General features: G+C 43.4%; 1 long non-coding RNA gene across 1 annotated transcript; it reads left to right on the top strand.

The window, feature by feature from the left end:
- The first annotated feature begins 1,848 nt into the window (after positions 1 to 1,848).
- Positions 1,849 to 21,421, top strand: LOC133381726 (uncharacterized). Its single transcript, XR_009761713.1, has 5 exons — positions 1,849 to 1,912; positions 3,722 to 3,821; positions 16,986 to 17,156; positions 18,235 to 18,379; positions 21,347 to 21,421. It is a non-coding gene; the product is annotated as an uncharacterized LOC133381726 (long non-coding RNA).
- The last annotated feature ends 1,458 nt before the right edge of the window (positions 21,422 to 22,879 follow it).

A 22,879-nucleotide genomic window follows, 5' to 3' on the forward strand; every position in this document is an offset into this window, starting at 1 on the left:
GCTATTTCCTAGCAGGCAAAAGAAGGACCTCACTGTCATCTGGTGCACATAGAGAAAAGGAGTGAGAATTGGGTTTTGTCAGCGGTCACATAGCCAAATGGCTTCTCCAGGCAATAGAAGGGCCTTTAGGAAAGGCAGCAAAGCTGCAGAAAATCTCTGCTTAAATTATTGGGGGAGGCAGTTTGTTGGGATAGATAGTTCTGGGCCAGATATATGAATGGTCTGGTAACTTCAAACTAATCCATGTTGTGTAACTAATCCATGTTATGCAATTGTTAATGATGCTTCCCTGTAGTTTCTCTCTGGGAAGCAGTATGCCTCTGAATGCCATTTTCTGGGAATCAGAAGTGTGAAGATTACTGACTGGGAGGTCAGTTGCACAACTGCTGAACTCGGGGACCAGGTTGCTTGAAGCACTTCCTGTTCCTGTCTCCTCCTGCCTCTTCCTTGGGATCTAGCCAGTAAAAGTGATTAGACTGGTGAGCTGGTGTTGTTGTTGTTGTTCCCAATGTAAATAACAGGTGCATGTCAGGACCCCACTAGGGATCAGCTGCCCTGCACCTTCAATTTAGTGTTGCAAAGCTCATCGTGCAATTGTTTGTTGCATGATTGGTATCTCCTCTAGTTTGGCCCTCAGACTGGCAGTGGCTGTCCAAGGTCCTGTTCTCCAGCCTTCTTGCCTGAGAGCCTTTTGACTGGAAAGTTCTTCTGCCTCCACCTTATGCGCTCTGCTCAATGAGTAGGAGTCCCTCCCACAGGTTCCAGACTTTAATAACCTTGATTTTGAAAGTAGTTGTGTCAGAAACTCATTTCACAGAAAGCAAACTGGTGAGGTTTGGCCCAGAACTTGAATACAAGGCAGAGGTGGAGTCTGAGCCCAAGCACACAAGAGCACTTCTTTGAACCCAGTTTTTTTCCTGTGATAGCACATCTATTTCACAGAAGGCAAACTCTATTTCTCTCCCCCTTCTGCCAGCCGACTTGCCCCTCCAATCTCTCTTTCTCTCTCCCTCCCCAATTCACCAGCCATTCACAACCTGATAGCAGCACCAATAGTGCTGCTTAGCGGACCTACAAACAGCAAGAAAAGGTATTGCTGATCACCCCAGAGGTTCCTGGGTCATCCTGTGTTATCTCCCATTTCCCAACACAACGAGAGGCAGCAACATGTGTGGTTGGTGAATTTTGGTAGGTCTGGCTGATTCGGAAGTTTCTGTTCTGGGCTGGTTTACGTAAAAATGTATTATAGCCCGGAACAGGTATCGGAACGTGGTTTGCGTGGACGTTTTGTGTCTTACTGCATGCATCCCATGTAGTCATGTGGGACTGGTGAATTTCAGAGGTCTGGCTCGCTGGGAAGTCGCCGTTTGGGGCTGTTCATTCCATTCCGGAGGGCATTTTGGTTGTTAAAGGGTTGATAAAAATGCTATCGGAATGGTTTTTGTTCCTAAATGTTGTTCTCATGTGTCTCTAACACATCCTAGTGTTTTTGGCATCAATTTCTTTTCTAAAGAGCCCATTCCGGCGTGTTCCTTTCCAGCTTTTACACTGTCCCTCCTGAACACTTTACTTTTTACACACAAACGTGTATATTGTATATATCACACAGCACACACACCTATCTTGCCGCTGCTTCTGCAGGAGGCAAGAGAGGAAGATGAGCTGCAATATTGGGACAGAAGGCAGGGAGGAAAATGTTGGCAGTGGGGGGCAGAAGCAGCTCTTGCCACTTAGTCCTCCGATGGGTTAAGGCAAGGAGTTCTGGTTCCTAGAGAGGCAGGAAGTCTTAATCACATGGAGGGGGTGAGAGCATATTGAAGGGGAAGTAGGAGGGCTGTCTTCATTGGTATTCAAGGTAAAGAAAGTATTAGGCCCAGAGAGGAGGAAGCTGGAGCGTGCAGAGGGCAAAGAGGTGCAAGGGGGGGGATTTGGTATTTTTGTTGGGGGGTGAGGGAAAAGGAGGGAAGAGCCCCACTCCCCTGCTGCATGCAATCCATTTGCAGAGGGGGGTCCGAAGTGCCGCGGGGTTGGCCTTTCGAGGCCCTCTTGGAAGCCATCGCCCAGGCAAAGGGATGCAGCTGTTGGGGGTTGATGTCCTGTGTTGGTTTTGAGGGCCACAGCTGGGGGAGGGGAGCTGCCTTTGCAATTCCTGGGCCTGACAGGGGACTGGTGGGGGGAGGGGAGAGAGAAGGAAGATTTGTTTTTTGGGAGGGGGAGGGGGTTGATGGAAGAGGCCCCTCTTCTGTCTGGGAATCCCTAGAAAGTGCCCTAGAGCTGGAGGAAGAGCCCGTTTTGGATTTCCTAAACTGGAAGAGGGACTGGTCAGTTTCCTTCCTGCGAGGCAAGAAAATTGGAGGGTTGAAGAGAGGAATCTGAACCTGACCAGGCTCTGAATGGGCTTCTAGAAGCTTTCAAGGCAGAGGATGGAGGAAATGGGTGAATAAATGCCCCCTCCTCAGCTGGGCTCCAGGGGAAGGGCTTCTCCAGACATCCCCTTGGGAGTGTATTGGAGGGGAAGACCCTAGAGGAGTGGACCTCAGCTTCTCTTGCAGGATTGGTCCATCTGTGGGGGTGCTGGGGGCAGAGTTTGGAAAAGTTACTGTTTTAAACTACAACTCCCATCAGCCGCAGCCAGCATGGCCACTGGATTGGGCTGATGGGAGTTGTAGTTTAAAAAAGTAACTTTTCCAAGCTCTGACTGGGGGTCTGTGTCTCCTGGCGTGGCCAGCATTCCCCCTGTCCAAAGCACAATATCTTGGCAGTGGTCGCAACAGCCCTGTAAGGTGGTCTCGGATGAGAGCCTGTGGCTAATGGAGTGGTTAGGGAATATTCTTCAACCCGAGGGCCACATTTACGCACAAGCAGCAGTCCAAGGGCCAATTTCCAGTCAAAGGCCAGAGAGGGTGGAGCTATGGATGTGTCACTGACATGTGTATAGTAGAGTCTCTTGTAGACACGAACAAGTCAGACATTTCTTCAGTGCAATTAATTAATTATTAGATTTATACCCTGCCCTTCCTCCCAGAAGGTGCCCAGGGCTGCAATACAGAGCACTCTAAGGAGCGGGGTCAGAGCACGGGAGAGGGGAGAAAAAACTGCTTTCCCTCCAAATTTTTCCACTGTTGTTATGGGCCTTCACATCTCTACAGTAGTGTAGTGGCAAATTCAGAAGTGCAGGGTCCCTTCATGATAGCCATGCCCCCTCCCATCCTGTTCCTGCTGGGTTGAGAATGAGATGCATGTTAATGCCTTCTCCCACAGCTAGGAGCCAAAAAGCATGGAAGGGCAAAGTGTTGCCTCCTGAGAAGAGTCTCAGTGGCTGACTTCACCTCCTTTCACTCTGATTCACTCTAATTAACAGGAAAGAACAAGGAAGCATGTTAGAAGACTCTTCTCAGTTGCTAATACACTCTCCTTTCTTGCTGATTGGCTCATAGGTTGCTGGAGACATGGGGAGTCTGCTGAGAGCCTGCTCCCAAAAAAATAAGGTGTCTATGATCTCCCCCCCCAAATCTATGCAGGTCCCTGGGTGACCCTGGGGCAGTGACCACTTTTGTTCAGCCCAGCCCACCTCACTGGATTGTTGTGAGGATAAACTGTGCAGAATTTTTATGTGCCACTCCAGATTTCGGACATCCACTCTGTGTGGGACCTTCAACGTCTGTGCAGGTGTGTGTGTCTGTTGTATTATTGGAATCATAGTTTAATGCTATGTCCACAGGAACCCAGATTCAAATCCCTCCTCAGGAGTGAAATTCAGGTGGTGTCCTGTGCCCAGTGACAGTGTTGTTGTGAAGACAAAAGGAGGGGGACAAATCATGGTGAGCTCATTAGAGGAAGGCCTGCATAGAAATATAAAAATATAATAAAATGTATCGGTAATAATAATAATAATTAAATCAACTTATTGCCTCAGTTGTTCAACCCAATACAGTAGATGAGTTTGCTGTTCAGCTTTCCACCTCGTGCATCACCTGCTCAACTTGGAGCAGCGTTCTGTAACCTGGTGCCCTCCAGGTATTATTAGACTGCATCTCCCATCAGCCCCAGACAACATGGCCAAATGCCAGGGAAGATGGGGGTTGTAGTCCAGAAATGTGTAAAGGTTAACTTGGATTATACGAGTGGATGGTACTAACAAGGCATCCTGCTGATTTTGACATGGATGTATTGCAAGTAGTTTTTCATACGCTTTTCATTGCCCAGTGAGCTGAACCAGACTGAATGTATCTCACTGTTCCTCTCCGCATATTTCTGATGGAAAGACTGGAGGTGTTTTGCATCCCCAGGAAGCTCCAAGATGGAGTCATTTGACCAAATTCACCCCTAATATTTCTTTACAATGTGTGCAAAACCTATTTTTATGCCAACTGTCGGGCATGACATGGAATTAATACCTGTGCAGATTAAGTTTTTCATAAGAACATAAGAAGAGCCTGCTGGATCAGGCCAGTGGCCCATCTAGTCCAGCATCCTGTTCTCACAGTGGCCAACCAGGTGCCTGGGGGAAGCCCACAAGCAGGACCCGAGTGCAAGAACACTTTCCCCTCCTGAGGCTTCCGGCAACTGGTTTTCAGAAGCATGCTGCCTCTGACTAGGGTGGCAGAGCACAGCCATCATGGCTAGTAGCCATTGATAGCCCTGTCCTCCATGAATTTGTCCAATCTTCTTTTAAAGCCATCCAAGCTGGTGGCCATTACTGCGTCTTGTGGGAGCAAATTCCATAGTTTAACTATGCGCGGGGTAAAGAAGTACTTCCTTTTGTCTGTCCTGAATCTTCCAACATTCAGCTTCTTGGAATGTCCACAAGTTCTAGTATTATGAGAGAGGGAGAAGAACTTTTCTCTATCCACATTCTCAATGCCATGCATAATTTTATACACTTCTATCACGTCTCCTCTGACCCGCCTTTTCTCTAAACTACAAAGCCCCAAATTCTGCAACCTTGCCTCGTAAGGGAGTCGCTCCATTCCCTTGATCATTCTGGTTGCCCTCTTCTGAACCTTTTCCAACTCTATAATACCCTTTTGGAGATGAGGCGACCAGAACGGTACACAGTATTCCAAATGCAGGCGCACCATAGATTTATACAACAGTATTATGATATCGGCTGTTTTATTTTCAATACCTTTCCTAATTATCCCTAGCATGGAATCTGCCTTTTTCACAGCTGCCGCACACTGGGTCGACATTTTCATCATGCTGTCCACTACAACCCCGAGGTCTCTCTTCTGGTCGGTCACCGCCAGTTAAGACCGCATGAGCGTATATGTGAAATTCAGATTTTTTGCTCCAATATGCATAATTTTACACTTGTTTATATTGAATTGCATTTGCCATTTTTCCACCCATTCACTCAGTTTGGAGAGGTCTATTTGGAGTTCTTCGCAATCCCTCTTTGTTTTAACAACCCTGAACAATTTAGTGTCGTCAGCAAACTTGGCCACTTCACTGCTCACTCCTAATTCTAGGTCATTAATGGGACTTCCCAGGAGGATCCCTATGCCTGTGCAGCCTCCGAAATGGGCTCCTGTCTTGGATGAAACTTATTGAGCTTTAAATCCAGTCAGAAGGGTCTTTTTTGACTGGGGATAACTTCTTCCAGATAAGGAAGAAACGTGAGATTTTCCACATAGCTTTGTTGTGAGTATTGGAGACTGGAATTCATCAGAAAGAAGGTCTTTCAGCAGCTCGGACGGAGAGAGGATTTCTAGCTAGCTCAGCTGAATAAGTGATCCATTTTTTTTCTTTTTAAAGAAAACGGAGTAACAGGCAAATATTCTCCTGTCTGCGCTCATTATTTTCTTATCTATACAGCTAAAGAGATTTGTCAGAGGATCAGTAATTAAGAAAACCTGGGTGAGCCAAAACTTTCCTTCTCTTTACTCACGGAATTAAGGGGGAAGAAAATAAAAATAGCCTATCTTTTTTTTATTGCAAAAAGCTGACTTTGAAAATAGCATTATAAAGATTACAACGGATGAGGGGTTTCTGACTGGAAGAGATAAGAAAAATCTTTTTGATCTATAAGATTTTTGTGTAATATAAGTCTGGGACTATTTTTCCTGTTCTACTTTTTTTTTTTTGACGAATCTGCACATTCTTTCTGTTACTAGTCATTTGGACGCTGTGAACTAAAGCTGTTTTTGTACTTCTGGACATATAAGAGATAAGGGCTGTTTAGAGTGTGACGCCAGTTGGTTTGAAAGATTAACTCCTTTGTAACTGGATAAAGAAATAAACTGCTCTTTGCTTGGGACATTGAAAATTGAAAGAGTTTTGTTCCTTTGGCTTTAAGAATGACAATTAAGAAGATCATGGATGTACAAGAAGGGACTTTATCTTTAGACATGTTTCAGAAAATAATGAATGGGATTAAGTCAATAAAACAAGAACTGAGAAATAATAGTCAAGAGTTGAGAACTGAATTTGATGAAATGAGATAGGTGCTGAAAGAAATGCAGGATTCTATGAGAAAGGAGAATAAAGATAGCTCTGGAAAACCAAAAAAAGATGAAAGAGAAATTAAAGGCAAGGTTCAAACTATGGAGATTGGATTAAATATGGACATGGAAAAAGATTTGGATTTCCTGGCTGTGATGGATCCTGGAGATAAATATTATGCTTTGGAACTCAGCTCTGTCCCTGAAGGAATTGAAGAGATTGGAGATAAAGATATTATTGGTTCAAAAAAATTCCTGGACTGGAAGGACTTGATGGAACTTGAAATGGAGAAAGTTAACAGAATTAATCCCTGCTCTGTGTCAATGGAAAAATCTTCAAGAGATATGCTAGTGTATCATGTAAAAAAGAGGAACAGAGATGCGGCTTTGCAACAATACTTCAGTGATACGTTCGGAATTGATGGCAAGAAAATATCTGTGATAAAGGAAATTCCTATCAGACTCTTATTATATGACTATGACAGCAAGATTACTGGGTGCATAAAGATGGAAGATGGAAGATGGAATCAATACGGATAATGGAAGAAGAGCGATTTGAAATTACTGGACTAAGTAGACTTGATGAGTTGGATTAATTGACATGTTTATCTAGAAAAAAAATTGATGGACATATATCTCAAGGATTGGAAACTTCTCTTTGACTTTTTGTGGAAGAATAAAATGATATGATGTTAATGAGATTTGAAACCAATTAAGATAACCGTTGGAGGAAGGTGATTTTATAATCTATTAAGAGACAGGCTTTTTATATATTATAGATTTATAGCTGAACTATGATAAATCGGAAGTCAATATTTTATATATATATATATATTTTATTGTATAAGTTTATGATTTGTGTTTCTTCTTTTTGTATTGTCTTGGTTTTGAAAATTTGAATAAAAATTAATTGAAAAAAAAACAAATTCTAGGTCATTAATGAACCAATTGAAAAGTACAGGTCCCAATACTGATCCTTGAGGGACTCTACTTTCTACAGCCCTCCTGTGCTGTAATATCTCTTTAAGGTCTTGGAATTGTCAGTTGAGTTCAGTTGGTGTTTCAGCTGAGATGGGTTAAGCACAGCATAAGCAGATGTAAAGACTGTGCCCTGTGGAATGGTGATTAAAGTATACTATTCTTACGTTAAAGAATCAAGATGTGTTTATTGTGAAAAAAGCACATTATATGGTGTCAGAAGTCCAAAATAGACTCATTCCGGCCTCCACCTCCTCTGTTATTGCAAGGTAATCTGGCTGAGACATGGAAGTGATGGGAGCAAGCTTTTATTTTATATCTTTCTGCAGCTGGAGTTGATAATGTTGCTAAGAATCAACAAATTGCTATTTTGTTACATTGTGTTGGAGAGGAAGCGTTGGCAGTTTACAATACTTTTGATTTGCCTGAAGGGGGTCCACAAGATAAAGAGGAAGTTCTTGAACAATTTAGGATATATTGTACTCCTCGTAAGAATGTGATATTTGAACACCTTGCCTCTGGTATCCATAACTCTGCTGAATCCATAACTTGACAAAGAATCTGATCATGCTGCTCTGAGGTTGCTGCTGCAATAATCATATCATCAGCTATCATATAAACCCCTCTTATATGACCAAAAACTTCCTCATTTTTCTGTTGAAACACTTCACTAGAAGACTTAAGCCCAAATGGCAAACAATTAAAACAATATCGTACCCAAGGTGTATTAAATGTACATAACCGTGAAGAATGTGCATCTAGCTTGACTTGCCAATAACCATCCTTTTCATCTAAAATAGTAAAAAACTTCATTCCTGCTAGACGGCTCAAAACATCCTCTGTTGTAGGAATTGTATAATGTTGTCGACGAACTGCTTTATTCAAATCCCGAGGATCAAGACATATCCGTAACTTTCCATTCTTCTTCTCTGTAATAACAAGACTACTGACCCACTCCGTAGGACCTATAACCCTGAATATCACTCCAGCATTTCTCATTTGTCCCAAAGTCTCTTTCAGTTTATTCAATATGGCAAAAGGAATTTTTCTACATCCATGAATAACAGGAGCCACAGTAGGATCAAGATGTATATGGTGGACACCTTCAAATTCACCAAGCCCATCAAACACATCAGAATTTTTCTTAAGTAGCTGTTCTTGCTTTAATGATTGAACTGTAATCACATTATCAGTTTGACGAACTAAATCCAGAGTCTCACAAGCTGCTCGTCCAAGCAATGGAAGAGAGGATCCATCTGTTACATAAAACATCAGCCTTGCTGCCCCTCTGGAAGTACGACAATCAAGAACAATAGCTCCCACAGGCTTTATACGAGTTCCACCATAAGACACAAGACAAACATCAGTTTTAAACAACACCTTCTTGTCTGGTAACTCATGAAATATTTGTAGAGGCAAAACATTTGCCTCAGCTCCTGTATCCAACTTAAACCTTACTGAGAGTCCTTGCAGAACTATATCAACATACCATCCACTCACCAAATCTTCACCAGCTTCATGAGTTAATTCTCCTATAAACAAACTGTTTAAATCTAGCTCATGCATCGAATAATTCTGTTGCCCCTTTTTGGCACTGAGTAAATTTACTTTGCATACTCTAGCAAAATGATTTTTCATATGACATTTATAACAGGTTTTTCCAAACGCTGGACAATTTCGAGGTGGATGCACAGTACCACAACAGGAGCATCTACTATATTTAATCTGCTCATAGTTATCTTTAGATTGGACTTCCGGGAAGGGTGACTTAGCCTGTGCCTGCTTTTGAGACGGGCTCCTGCCTCAAAAGAAGCTTATTCAGATATATCAGTCAGTTTTTTCTTTTTTTTTTGACTGATTAAACTTCTCCCGGGTAGGGAGAAACGAAGAGATTAACCTCAAAGCCTATTTTTGTTGGGACGACCAGATCTCATTAATTTATGGGACGAGGTCCAGCCGACGAAGGTGGGACGGATTTTTAACAGCAAGCTCTATCTGATAAAGCGAACGTTCACCTTATCTTCTAAGAGAGAACGCACTAACAGGCAAGCACCCTTCTTTCTATATTTTTCTTTTACTTGACTTAAATTGTTGCTGTTTAAAAGAGATTTGCCAGATTGATCAGTTTTTGACATCTCACTGGGGAGCCATAACTTCTCTCTGCTACGCACTAATTAATAGCTTATCTCTGTTTTTGTTGCAAAAAGCTGTCCTGGATTTGCATTCTAAAGATATACACAGAAGAGGGATTTCTATTCCAGATTTTTATTTTGAAAAATATTATACTGTTTTGAGACTACTCTCTTTTTGGTCTATTTTATTTTGACGAATCTGTTTCTTGACGATTGCCATTAATTGTTTCGATCCTGGGAACTGCATTTTGTTTACTTAACTATTGGAGAGATAAGGCTGTCTGCTCTGTTTATACTGTGATGTCACCAAGTTTGGAGTATTAACCCAATTGTTGCTGAAATAAGAAGTGGTTTTCCTATATTTTTCTTTTAAAATGGCAATTAAGAAAGTGGCTGAAAATCTGGAAATAACTATGTTTCAGAAAATAATGGATGAGATTGAGATAATGAAAATTGAATTGAGTAAAATGAAGCAGGAGATTAAAGATATAAGGGTCCCTGTGAGAGAGGTGACCCTGGAAGGGGTCCCTGTGAGAGAGGAGACCCCGGAGATTGGAACAGGGGTCCCTGTGAGAGAGGCGACCCTGGAGACTGGAATAGGGGTCCCTGTGAGAGAGGAGATCCCGGAGATTGGAACCAACGTGGAACAGGAACAAGATTTGGAGTCTATGGACTTTAGAAATAAAATCTATTGTTTGGAACTCAATGTTATCTCTGAAGAAATGAATGAAGATTCTAGAGATAAAGTTATCAATGGCATGGATAATCTTCTGGACTGGAATGATGTGATGGAGCCCAATATAGAGAAAATCTATGGAATTATCTGCAGCCATGTGACAATGGAAAAACTTTTAAGAGATGACCCAGTGTATTTTGAAAAAAAGAACAGAGATATGATTTTACAGCAGTATTTCAGCAACCTATTCAGAATGGATGGCAAGAAAATATTTGGGATAGAGGTAATCCCCATCAGACTCTTACTATATGACTATGGCTTTGACAGCAAGATTATTATGGAATACTGATAATGGAAGATTGGATATTGAAATTACTGGACTTAACAAGACTACTGAAGATGGAAGATGGAAAATGGAACTAATAGAGATAATAGAACAATGGCTACTGAAATTATTGAACCTAACAGATTCTGATGTGATGGATTAATTGAAATGTTTATTTTGACTATGGTTATGACAATAAGATTATCATAATTAGTAATGAGATGGATTAATCGATATGCTTATCTGGAAAAAAAAATTGATAGATATATTTCTTAAAGAATTGAAACCTCTCTTTGACTTTTTGTGGAAAGAATAAAGTAATGTTTATGAGATTTGATGATTAAGTAAGATAACTACTGGAGGAAAGTGATTTTATAATATGACTTAAGAGACAGGATTGTTATATATTATAGACTTATAACTGATTTGATCTTTGACAAATGGGAAGTCAATATTTTACTCTTTATTTTTTATTTTTGTTTTTTTTTTCTTTTTTTCTTTTTGTTTAACTATTTTTGATTTTGTTTTTTGTCTTTGAATGTTTTATGATTTTGTTTTGTATGTTTTATGAAAATCTGAATAAAAATTATTGAAAAAAAAAAATAGTTATCTTTAGATTGAAACTTATCAGATCCAAAAGCCTGTACTGGACTTTGTCCATGGGTCTTATCAATCACAGATACTGTATGTAACTCTTGGCCATCTCTTGAGGGAGTTGACATAGCTTGTAGTTGAACTCTTGTTATTTCCTCTAAATGACATATTTCAATCGCCTTCTCCAAAGTAAGCTCAGGTTCCGCAATCAATCTTTTCTTCAATTTTTCATCTTTAACGCTGAACGCAATCTTATCTCGTATCATATCATTAACTGTTGCACCAAACTCACACTTACTAGCCTTAAGCTTAAGCTCAGTCACAAACTGTTCACTGGTTTCTTGATATCTCTGTGAGTGGTTCCAAAAAGCATAGCATTCAAATATCATGTTCTTACGAGGAGTGCTTGTTGGCATGAGGCCTGGTAGTTTTCCATCAAGTCTGAAAGTTCTGAAAAACTGTAGTTAAGGGGGAGTTATGTCTTTGCCCAGTCTGGGAATGGACTGCCAGGGCCGTTGCTATGGTAATCATCTGATAGCGACTGGGAAAGTTCTAACAGAGTCTGTGAGTTTTGTCTTCTGTATCATGCCTCTGAACTGAGAGGTTGTGTTCTATGTTTACCTTTGGAGAGAGATGTACCAGAAGGGGGGGGTGACAGAAGAAATTCTACATGTGTTTACTCTTAAGCCTTAAGCCATAATGTCTTAATAAAAGACTCTTAACATGCTCTACTGCTCTGAAGAAGTTTCTTGCTCAACTTAACTCCAACGTAACGTATGCTGTTTCACACAACAACGCACACACACCAACAGGGGTTATGGCCCAGATCCACAGCGTATTACATGGGAGTAAGTTGCTGGTCTGAACGGCAGATGGAGTTCCAGAGGGCAGCTTGATTGATTGTACTAGACGGAGGTGAGCAACATGGCTGTAAACCTGTCTGGGGGAGGCTTGCTGATGGAACGGCTTAATGAAAAGAATTATGGCAGCTGGAAGCCGAGAATGCGGGTTTGCTAGTAAAAGAAGATTTATGGGAAGCTATTGAAGGTACACCCCCTGCACCCCTTACAGCGGCTTGGACTAGGAACAATGAGCGAGCTCAAGCTTTTATACTTCTGGCTCTATCAGACTCTCAACTGCTGCACGAGAGGGATGCTACAAACGCCAAACAGATGTGGGACCGGTTGGAAGGCATTCATGTGCAACAGACCGCGGGATCTAGATTGTGTTTGGCACGGAAGCTGTATCAGATGCGCTTCACGGGTGAGTGCAACTTGAGTGAGCATCTCACGGAATTCAGACGCCTGTTTGCTGAGCTGACAGACCGAGGCGTCGAACACTCTGAGCTTCAGAAGACCTATCTGATCCTGGCTTCGCTCGATGGGACTTGGAATAATATGGTCATGGCTTTTGAAGCCATGCCTGACGGAGGTTTGAACGTTGCATTTATTGAGGAAAAGCTGACCCAAGAATGGCAGCGGAGACAGGAGGCGAAAGGAGCCGAGTCGATGGAAGCTGTCAGGAGGCAAGAGGTGAAATATGCCGTGCTGAAGGATTATAAACAGGAGCAGCAACAGAGGCTGAAGTCTTGTTTTGTTTGCGGAGATCGTAGGCATCTACAGCGGGACTGTCCAGTCAAGCGAAACTCCAGGGATGGAGGCTTGAAGCAGGGCAGTGTGAACTTTGTTTGTAAACAGAAGTCTCAAGATTTAGGACCTGTTACCTGGATTATTGACAGCGGGGCAAGCCATATATTAATTAAAGACAGACGTTTGTTTTACATTTCAGAAAAAGTGCAAGACTTTGTTTACCTGGCAGATGGATCACGTAAATCTGTGGAAGCTAAAGGTCTGGTGAAATTTGACAAGCTTGGAATAATGTCAGACTGTTTGTTTGTTCCGGAATTGGCTCATAATATTTTATCAGTTAGCAAACTGGTGAGTTGTAATTACTCAATTTTGTTTCACAAAGACCAATGTTTTGTAATGAGGGGAGATCAAGTGTGCATGCAGGGAAGCCTGAATGATTCACAGTTTGTAATAAAGAGCAGTCAAGCAGGGTGTGCTGTGTTAAACGCTGAGGCACAGGTACATCAGGGCTGCGTCCATGAATGGCATCAAAGGCTGGGGCATGCAAACCTTGACACAATTAAGAAAACCCCAATGCATAGTGAAGACATGCATTTAAGAGATTGTGGTCAGTTAATGGATTGTGATTCTTGTCATAAAGCTAAAATGACTATTGCACCAATAAACCGGGAGGCTGAAAGAACCACAACAGCTCCCTACCAGCTAGTTCATGTTGATTTATCAGGGCCAATAAATGCTTCACGAGGAGGTGCGAAATTCTTCATGGTACTGGTAGATGATTTTTCAAGATTTTCTCATGTTTTTCTGTTAAAGCATAAAAGTGAAGCTGAGCAGAAGCTGAAACTGTTCATTAAGAGAATCGAAACTCAACATGGCACCACAGTGGGGGCCATACGCTCGGACCAGGGAGGGGAATTCACGAATAAGGCATTGAGTGACTTTCTGGAGAGTAAGGGAATAAACCAGAATTTCATTGCTCCATTTAGCCCGTTTTCCAATGGAACTGCTGAGAGAAAAAATAGGGTGCTGCAGGAAGCAATGAGAGCCATGCTGATGGATTGCAGTTTAGGGAATTCTTTCTGGGCAGAAGCAATTCTTTATGCGAATTATATTCACAACAGGGTGTTACATAGTGCACTTGGAATGTCTCCTTATGAGAAACTTACTGGCAGAAAGCCTAAAATAGAACACATTCAAAAATTCGGAGCTAGATGCTGGGTACACATTCCACAACACAAGAGAAGAGGCAAGCTTGCACCTCGAGCACAGCAATGTTTTGTTTTGGGTTTTCAGAATGCATATTTCAGAGTGTGGTGTCCAGAAACACAGCAGTTAATTCTGAGCAGAAGCATTCAAGTCTCAGAGAAACCTTGGGATCAAAAGCAGACAGTCATTCTTACAGGAACAGATGACACACAAACACGAACACAAGCACAGACATTTAAGCGAAATCTTGACATTAAAGTGGAAGGCACACAAATTCCTCTCAAAGATGCATTAAATGAGCTCATTTGTGGGAGACGCAGATCGAAGAAACGAAAAGCTGAGGAAATGGAATCTCCTGGGCACGCGGTGCCAAGCACAAGCGCAAGTACAAATGGGGGGGCAGAGAGAGCTGAAGCCCTGGTTCCTTTAAGATGCTCTACAAGAGTGAATTTAGGCAAACCGCCTGAAAGATTTACCGTGGGATTAATAACAAGTCCTGGAATGAATAAAGTTGTAGAAATGGATCCTGAGCCACTTTATTTGACTTGTGTTCAACCAAAGTTTGATTGAATAAAGTTCTAGCTAAATGTACAGAGATGTTCTGAAATGTACTGTAATGTACTGTAATGTACTGAGATGTAATTTTAAATGTATTACTGTATGACTATGTATTGTGGAGATGTATTGTTGAGATTTATTTGTAATTGACAGACATGATGGGAAAAAGGGGGACTTGTTGGCATGAGGCCTGGTAGTTTTCCATCAAGTCTGAAAGTTCTGAAAAACTGTAGTTAAGGGGGAGTTATGTCTTTGCCCAGTCTGGGAACGGACTGCCAGGGCCGTTGCTATGGTAACCATCTGATAGCGACTGGGAAAGTTCTAACAGAGTCTGTGAGTTTTGTCTTCTGTATCATGCCTCTGAACTGAGAGGTTGTGTTCTATGTTTACCTTTGGAGAGAGATGTACCAGAAGGGGGGGGTGACTGAAGAAATTCTACATGTATTTACTCTTAAGCCTTAAGCCATAATGTCTTAATAAAAGACTCTTAACATGCTCTACTGCTCTGAAGAAGTTTCTTGCTCAACTTAACTCCAACGTAACGTATGCTGTTTCACGCAACAACGCACACACACCAACAGTACAATATATCCTAAATTGTTCAAGAACTTCCTCTATGTCTTGTGGCCCCCCTTCAGGCAAATCAAAAGTATTGTAAACTGCCAATGCTTCCTCTCCAACACAATGTAACCAAATAGCAATTTGTCAATTCTTAGCAACATTATTAACTCCAGCTGCAGAAAGATATAAAATAAAAGCTTGCTCCCATCGCTTCCATGTCTCAGCCAGATTACCTTGCAATACCAGAGGAGGTGGAGGCCGGACTGAGTCCATTTTGGACTTCTGACACCATATAATGTGTTTTTTATTTCACAATAAACACATCTTGATTCTCTTTAAGGTCTTGGAATTGTCAGTTGAGTTCAGTTGGTGTTTCGGTTGAGATGGGTTAAGCACAGCATAAGCAGATGTAAAGACTGTGCCCTGTGGAACGGTGATTAAAGTATACTATTCTTATGTTAAAGAATCAAGATGTGTTTATTGTGAAATAAAGCACATTATACCTCCATTAGGAGAACTGTCCATTTATTCCTACTCTCTGCTTTCTGCTTCTTAACCAATTCCTTATCCACAAGAGGACATCTCCTCTTATTCCATGACTGCTAAGCTTCCTCAGAAGACTTTGGTGAGGTACCTTGTCAAAAGCTTTTTGAAAGTCTAAGTACACTATGTCCACTGGATCACCTCTATCTATATGCTTGTTGACACTATAGGTTACTGAGACAGGACTTTCCCTTGCAGAAGCCATGCTGGCTCTGCTTCAGCAAGGCTTGTTCTATGTGCTTAGTTAATCTAGCTTTAATAATACTTTCTACCAGTTTTCCAGAGACAGAAATTAAGCTAACTGGCCGGTAATTTCCAGGATCCCCCCTGGATCCCTTTTTGAATATTGGCGTTACATTTGCCACTTTCCAGTCCTCAGGCACGGAGGAGGACCCGAGGGACAAATTACATATTTTAGTTAGCAGATCAGTAATTTCACATTTGAGTTCTTTGAGAACTCTCGGGTGGATGCCATCCGGGCCCGGTGACTTGCCAGTTTTTATATTGTCCATTAAGCCTAGACCTTCCTCTCTTGTTACCACTATTTGTCACTATTACATCCATGATGGAAAGGGCCCAATAATAAAAGCCTGAAATGATTCACAACGTGGAGAAGACACTCTGCGGTGAGCAGGAATTAAGGCTTTGCGGATGCAGAAGCAGAGATGAGAGGCGAGGGGTCCAAGAGGATGTCCTGTTGATCTTGAAGTGGATGTATTGAAAGTAGTTCTTCATACTCTTTTCATTGCCCAGTGAGCTGAACCAGACTGAATGCATCTCACTTTTCCTCTCCCCATATCTCTGATGGAAAGACTGGAGGTGTTTTGCATCCCCAGGAAGCTCCAAGATGGAGTCATTTGACCAAATTCACCCCCAGTATTTCTTTAGGGTTAGGGTTAGGGTTAGGGTGTGTGCAAAACCTATTTTTTTGCCAACTGTCAGGGAGATGACATGGAATTAATATCTGTGCAGATTAAATTTTTAATTATATCCATGATGAAAAGGGCCTAATAATAAAGCCTGAAATGGTTCACAATGTGACGAAGAAACTCTGTGGGGCTCAGGAATTAAAGACTTTGAGGAAGCAGATGGAGAGATGAGAGGTGAGGGGTCCGAGATGGGTGAAATTCCTGGGGGTAGCAAAGGACAGAAGAGGTGCCCAAGCATGGAGAAAAGTCTGGAAGAAACTGGAGAATGTTCTGAGAGAGATTTGGGGCCTTTAAGGCCTTTTGCAGATCAAGCATTGTGGGGGGAAACAACAGAGGAAAGGGACGTGCCATTTATTTATTTGGATTGAGGCTGCTTATAACATTCAAACCTCTGGAACCCAAATTTGCATGAAGGATGAAATTCCTCCCATCCTCCGTCTCTTCTCTGCAGGCCCTTGAGAGCTGCTCCCTACAAAACGTGCATCGTGGTGAAAGCTGTGGGAGTCCCAGAGCTGGCCTAGTTTACTCCTCCCTCTCAGGCAGCGCCATGGCCTCAGAGGCACCGTCCGGATTGTCTCTTCTGTAGGATAGAGTGGAAAGAGCAGCCGGGCAGCCCAATCAGGTAAGGGGAGGATCATTGGGGGAGAGACCGAGGGGACAGCTGGGGTGCATCTCCCTGAGCATAGCGGGGAGGGCTCTGGGAGAATACTACCTCTGAGGCTGCATAAGGAGAGCCTGCCGGATCAGGCCAATAGCCCGTCTGTTCCAGCAGCCGGTTCTTGCAGTGGCCGACCAGATGCCTGTGGGAAGCCTGCAAGCAGGACCTGAACACATGAGCACTCGCCCCACTTGTGATTCGGTGACACGTGTCTGGCAGAACTCTGGCAAAACTCCTAAAATACACTCTTGGAGAGGTGGGATCTTTTTCGAGAGTCAATCAAGCTCTGCCCTGCAATTGTGTCTGAGCAGTGTAAAATCCAGAAATACTCACCCCCACAAAAGCTAAATAAAAAGTAACTGTACTAAAGAAATGCAAAGAAAAAGAGAGTGGGACAGCTTCAAGAGAGTCACACGGCTTGGTACCAAAATACCTGATGGAACGCCTCTCCTGACACGAACCCACCCGTACACTACGCTTAACATCTAAGGCCCTCTTCCGGGTGCCCACTCCGAGGGAAACTCGGAGTCTGGCAACAAGGGAGAGGGCCTTCTGAGTGGTGGCCCCCAAATTATGGAATGATTTCTGTGATGAGGTGAGCCTGGCGCCAACACTGTTATCTTTTCGGCGCCAGGTCAAGACTTTCCTCTTCTCCCAGGCATTTTAGCATGTGCTTTTAAATTGCTTTTTAAAATGTATTTTTAGATTTCTATATTGTTTTTGTGGTAAACCACCCAGAGAGCTTCGGCTATGGGGTGGTATATAAATGCAATAAAATCAATCAATTAATTAATTAATCCCAGTGTGCCCCACTGGTCAGGCTATTAGTACGATATGAACCAAAGTGTAGCTGCTAAGTGTCCTGCTCTGTTGCCATTCCCAGCATACTGCCTCTGGCAGTGGAGGGAATGCATTGCCATTGTGGCTCATAGCCACTGATGTCCTGATCCTCCATGGATTTGTCCAATCTTCTTTGAAAGCTATTCAAGTTTTTGGCTGAGCAAATGGTACATGTTGGAGAAACTGCCTCTTCTTTTTCCAGGATCTGTTGCCCTTCCAGGGTCTGGTGACCTTTGAGGAGGTGGCCGTCTATTTCACGGAGGAGGAATGGGCCCTGCTGGATCCTGGCTAAAGAGCTCTGCACAGGGAAGTCATGGAGGAGAATTATGAGACGGTGGCCTCTCTGGGTAAATATACTTTCCCCCCCTTGACTGATGAATGTTGAAGGTATGGATTTAGTACCTGTGCTATTTAATCTTCCACTGCAGGAATGCTGTCGTGGAAATGGGTGCCTGGGCCCTGGATATTTGGGGAGGGACTGCAGCTCAGAAGGGGAACACCTGCTTTGCATGTACAAGGTCCGAGGTTTAGTCCCTGGCAGCTCCAAGAGGGGTGAAAGGATCCGGTAGGAGGTGCTGGGAAAGGTCTTTCTCTGCCTGACATCCACAGCTAGTTGCTGTAAGCAGGCGGGACTAGATGGACCAATTCTCTGATCTGGTAGAATGCAGCTTCCTCTGTTCTTGGGGCTTTTTGATCATTCAGTGCGAAAAGTGCCCCTCCCTGCCACCTTCTGCTGCCCCATGATGAAAAATCTTACCTTGCAGCAGGAGGAGGAGAGGGCAGAAGCTCCCAAACTCCAGCAGAGCATCTTCTCCTGCATCCTCAACAGATCATTGACACTCTGTGCCTTGTACTCTAAACCCCCAATGGGAAGAGATGCTCCCGGGAGCACCTCCTGCCTCCTCCCTCTTCCTTCCTCTGCCGAAAGGTCAGCTTTTGTCTTTGAAGCAGGAAGATCGGCAGTTTGGAGAAGAGGAAGCGGAGGTGGAGGCTACAGTTTGTAGGGAATGACCTCCAGAAGACAGGACAGAGAGCAAGATTTAGCTTTGCCAGCCCTGGTGGGAAGTCTGGAAGCAGAACTGGAGCACAGAGACTCTTTGACTCAGGCAGAGACACAGCAAAGGCAGCAGGCAAGAAGGTCCCCGAGAAAGGTTCCCTGGCAGCTGGAACAAGGGCCGTTCCCTCAGCTAGCAGAGATCCCGGGAAAGCAGGAATTGCAGCAGCGCCCTTGAAAAGGGGACCTTTGCTCCAGCAGGAAAGGGTCCAGAGAAGGCAGGAACCTGCGGTGATGAATGAAAAGCAGGGGAGGGTGATGGAGTCAGACCCCAGTTGACATCTGGGGCTAAGAGAGATTTCAAGCAGCAAAAGGAACCGCACAAACTGGAACCCAGAGTGGGACCAATTTTACTCCTTAGGCTACTTTTTCCCATCAGGCCTCTTTGTTTCTGTTGCAAAGTGACCCATATAGAAGCCATTTTTAAAGCTCATATTATCAATATTGAGCTGGAGGGTCTCCGAGGCTCATAAAGTAGTAGCCAGCCAACAACACCCTCACCTGTATGAATCTCCCGTGCTTTAAGATCAACAGATGAGGCCTTCCAGGTGGTCCCTACACAGGATGAGGTACATGGTGATTTTTCAGTAAAGGCTCCTCGACATGGAACATTCTCCCTACGTCGGGCCTCGTCTCTTTATATTTCCATGCCGTCGGTGAAGACATCTTTTTGGGAAGGTGTTCGGAGGAAGACAGACCCGAAATTCCTGCTGCTTTTAATAGTTGTCATTCAGTGTTTTATTGTGTGTTTGGATAGACTGTGGGAGTTTTTTGGGATGTTTATATATTCTTATCTACTTCTTCCTTATTATAAACTGTCCTGTCCAAAAAGGTGACGTATAATTCACCTACATGACAATGAATAAGTAAATATCCACTAATAGCAGAGCTGTAAAAAACTGGAAGAAAATAACGAACTGATAACAGAAACCAGCAATGCGCAATATTGCACCTCATCTTCGTCTCTTCCCTCCTGCAGTAGCAGAAGCAAGACAGGCGTGTCCGTGTGTGATATACATAATAGTTTTTGCCGGCAGTTAGGTCTGACCAGGTGAACCAAGTGGCCAGAGATCCCAGCCAAGAATCTTTTTACGTCTAGGAATATCTAATGGCCGATCAAGAAAGGAAATCTTTATCAGTGTCTATGTATAATTAAGACGTCTAATTTACTATACTTTGTGGACATAGCCACATATCAGAACATAGGTCTTACACAGCACATACAAAGGGGATGTACGCTAACGTGTTGCATTTCAAAGGACAGCATAGGTCACATTGATTTCCATCTGAAAAGGAGTGATCTCACCTTTGCTGCGTGTGGACCTTAACACTCAGAGCAGGTGGTTCTTTCTTCGACCAGTGTCACGGACAACTGGTAAAAATCCCCAAGGCTGTCTGTCTTTTATAGCTCAAGTTTGTATCTATCTAGACCAGGGTTTCCCGACATTTGAGCCACAGACGTTGTGGGACTACAACTCCCATCAGCCCCATCCAGCATGACCAATGGTCAGGAATTATGGGAACTGTAGTCCAGCAACATCTGTGGACCAAAGGTTGGGAAACCCTGATCTAGACTCTGTCAGTTCATGCTCATATTACTACTATACTCTTGTTTCCATCATTTGAACTCTCATCCTAACCTGCATCTTGATGCTGATGTTGTATTCTAATAAGTTCTCCTGACTCACCCCTGTACAGCTTCAGCCATATATAGACATGATCATTGGCTGAATGCCCGGACTCCTTATAAAATGTTGATACTTTATGGGAAAGAATTTATTTTGGAACTATGTAAAGAAAACTCAAAGGAAAAAAGACACTTTAACTGGCAGCTTGTCTTTTTACTCATGTTTTGGCTTGTATTGTTTGCGCTACTTTTCCACACATAATTTTATGTAAATCAATTATAAAGAATTGGAGATGGCCAATTTCTGTAAATACAGGTGGCCTGTGACACAGTGAATTGCATCCACTGTTGCTGACTTTACTAGGTTCTGCCCTAGTAGTTTGCAGCCTACTAAGAAGCTGGCTTTACTAGGTTCACCCCCAACAAGCATTTCAAGATGAGCTTCATGCCCAGTGGACGCATGTTCACAAGTGCCAGACTGACCCTACTTGGTCCACACAACTCTGTTGTATTCACCGAGAGCAGGACTTACCAGATCAAAATTATACCTTTTCTTATCTATAAAAATCTCTGTTTGTAAGGGCTGAATATTTTCTGGTCAAAAGTAACTAGTCTTGTCTATTTCCTTCAAAGAGTCGGACCTCCATTCGTGTTGGGAAGAAAGAAAAGATCCCTTTATCCAGTATCCCAAAGATGCGACATCAACAGGTAGATGTTCAGCTGCGTTGAGGCCCCATTTTGGTTTGGAAATTGTAGGATTTTTCAGTTCCTGTGTAATATGATTCGTTGCAGATTAATTGACCCATCAGGGTGTGAGTTGTCCTGGAGAACATCTTTGATGTCTTTAAGAAGAGCCTGCTGGATCAGTCCAATGGCAGCATGCCTATAGGAAGCAAGCAAGCAGGACCTGAGTGCAACCCTTGCCCCGTTGGGAGCACAGTGACTGTCTTAAAGCTGCAAAGCACCCTTCCCCCTCCTTTCATTGAGCAGGGGGGGAGGGGAAAAAGGTGCCTTTCAGATGGGCTGCCTGCCAGAGAAGTCCCATGCACAGCCGATCTTTCTAAAAACCAGTGGCTTCCGAAAGGGAACAGGCACCCACAGCCAAGCTGAACCCTTGGCTTGCCACCCCACACTGCTTCTTTCAACTTCAGGAGCTGAATGGGGCTGCTTCACAGAGCAGCGCTGGGAGGGAGAAGTGATTTCCATTCATTGGAAACAGCTTCCCCTTCCTTGAGCAAAGCCCCCTCCAACCGCTGATCAGCTGACTGGCAGGTGCAAGTGCGCCCCAGTCCAGCAAAGGAGCAATTGGCAGCCCATTTCAAGGTCCTGGTGGTTCTTTTGAAGCCTCACCTTTATCTGCCGCACATCTGATGTCAGATCGGAGGGTGGTGCCTTTATGTCCTCCCTGTAGACTTCCCATTCGCATCTGATCAGGCACTGTGAGGATGCTGGACTAGATAGGCCTGTGGTCTGATTCCACAGGGCTGTTCTGAGGAAGAGCCGCTAGGTTGAAGTTTCTTTTCTACCTGCTGAGGAATCCCCCAAATTAAGATGGCTGGATTGGTTTCCACAGAGCCCCTGAGTGGAGATTTATGTACACCTCCAGGCAACTGGTCAGGAGGATAACATGGGTCCCTGTACTAATCGGTTCCAGATCTAAAATCTTTGTTTGCTTTGGGGAGGAGAGGATAATTTGGGAATGTCAAAACTAGGCTTCACCTCTTGGCTGGAAGAGCATGATCCAGTTGTATGTGGCTCTGATGAAAGGGAGAGATCAGTAGGTATGGACTTGAAAGATTACTCAGGGAAGCTGTAGAAGGATTTCACAACACTGAATCTTGGTGGTCTCCAGGAACCTAGAGGGAGTACCCCAACACCTCAAATACCCCACGCTTCCCACACATAGGTGTAGGGTTGGCAATAGCGTGTGCTACGTGCCTTTGAAGCACTCTCTATTTTCAGCAGTAATCAAAAGTGTGACATAAAATATAAATACTTTATTAAAAGAGGAAAGAGGAAAATTACAAGCGTGCACATTCACTCTCAAATCAGCAAAGCTTCTCCAATGGATCCTTAGCAGCAATGAAGTAGCTTGCAGGCATGAAAGATCTTCCTTACTCTGCCAGCTCAGCAGAGGGGCACCCCCATGCTCCAAAAGCAATGCCC

This window comes from Rhineura floridana, chromosome 3 (assembly GCF_030035675.1).
Source record: "Rhineura floridana isolate rRhiFlo1 chromosome 3, rRhiFlo1.hap2, whole genome shotgun sequence".
In the NCBI taxonomy this organism is placed as follows: Eukaryota; Metazoa; Chordata; class Lepidosauria; order Squamata; family Rhineuridae; genus Rhineura; species Rhineura floridana.